The sequence below is a fragment of the Octopus bimaculoides genome, chromosome 3, assembly GCF_001194135.2.
Source record: "Octopus bimaculoides isolate UCB-OBI-ISO-001 chromosome 3, ASM119413v2, whole genome shotgun sequence".
Taxonomy (NCBI): Eukaryota; Metazoa; Mollusca; class Cephalopoda; order Octopoda; family Octopodidae; genus Octopus; species Octopus bimaculoides.
Window position 1 is genome coordinate 161963385 of NC_068983.1, and position 746 is coordinate 161964130.

The 746-nt window shown below is 37.0% G+C and overlaps 1 protein-coding gene across 3 annotated transcripts in view; it reads left to right on the forward strand.

Annotated features, from left to right (window-relative positions):
• Positions 1-504: 504 nt before the first annotated feature.
• The window catches only part of LOC106867193 (23 kDa integral membrane protein), a 24256-nt gene continuing 24014 nt past the window's right edge, over positions 505-746 (forward strand). The window contains exon 1 of one of the 3 annotated variants that reach the window (XM_052966657.1): positions 505-668. The gene's annotated coding sequence lies outside the window, so the exon portion shown is untranslated. The remainder of the gene's footprint in view (positions 669-746) is intronic. The other 2 variants (XM_014911994.2, XM_014911995.2) reach the window with 2 other exon arrangements.

A 746-nucleotide genomic window follows, 5' to 3' on the forward strand; every position in this document is an offset into this window, starting at 1 on the left:
TAATGTTCGCAAAAATGGTCGAATTGTGCTTGCTACAGACAGCCTCAGCGGTAAGAAACTCCCACAAGAGCTGAAACAATAGAAGATCCGCAGGAAAGGACACCCCAACCCAGGGCAAATGATTCGACCTTTAACTTCTTACACTCTGAGGGGGTCGGACCGCATCCAGATCATTATTTCAGGGTGCCATTCTGTCGACACTTTTAAGCCACTTGGATATTTAAATCGTCTGGAGATTTTCCATTCTTGCTTCGAGTTTCCCATTCTAGTAAGATCTACATCAATTAGTCAAATATATACTCGTCATGCAACAGATCGCATTCTTCACGATGCACAGCTCTGATGTAGGACGAAGTTTACTTCGACCTTTGATCAACAGAATCATATTTTTTTACTCGGTGGTTTTTAAATTTAAATCTTTTACGAACGTAAAAAGTCGTGAATTTTGGTGAAAAGAATCGTTGGGACAAATACTCTAAGTTTAGAGCAAAGTACGATAAAAGCTGTTATTCTGCCTTCATGTCCGATTAACGTCATTTGAAACGCACGGCGTTTGAATTAGATTTGCTCAATGACATTTAAATCTGGGATAAATGTATATGTGAAAATGTGCAAGTTTCTTTTCGAAGACATTGCAGAACTGAAGGAACTAAAACTCCGTTAAAAAGGTAATTAAAACTATGAACCAAATTGTATTAATTTAATGTAGGCATAAAAATCGATTCTATAAAAAGAAAATGATACAA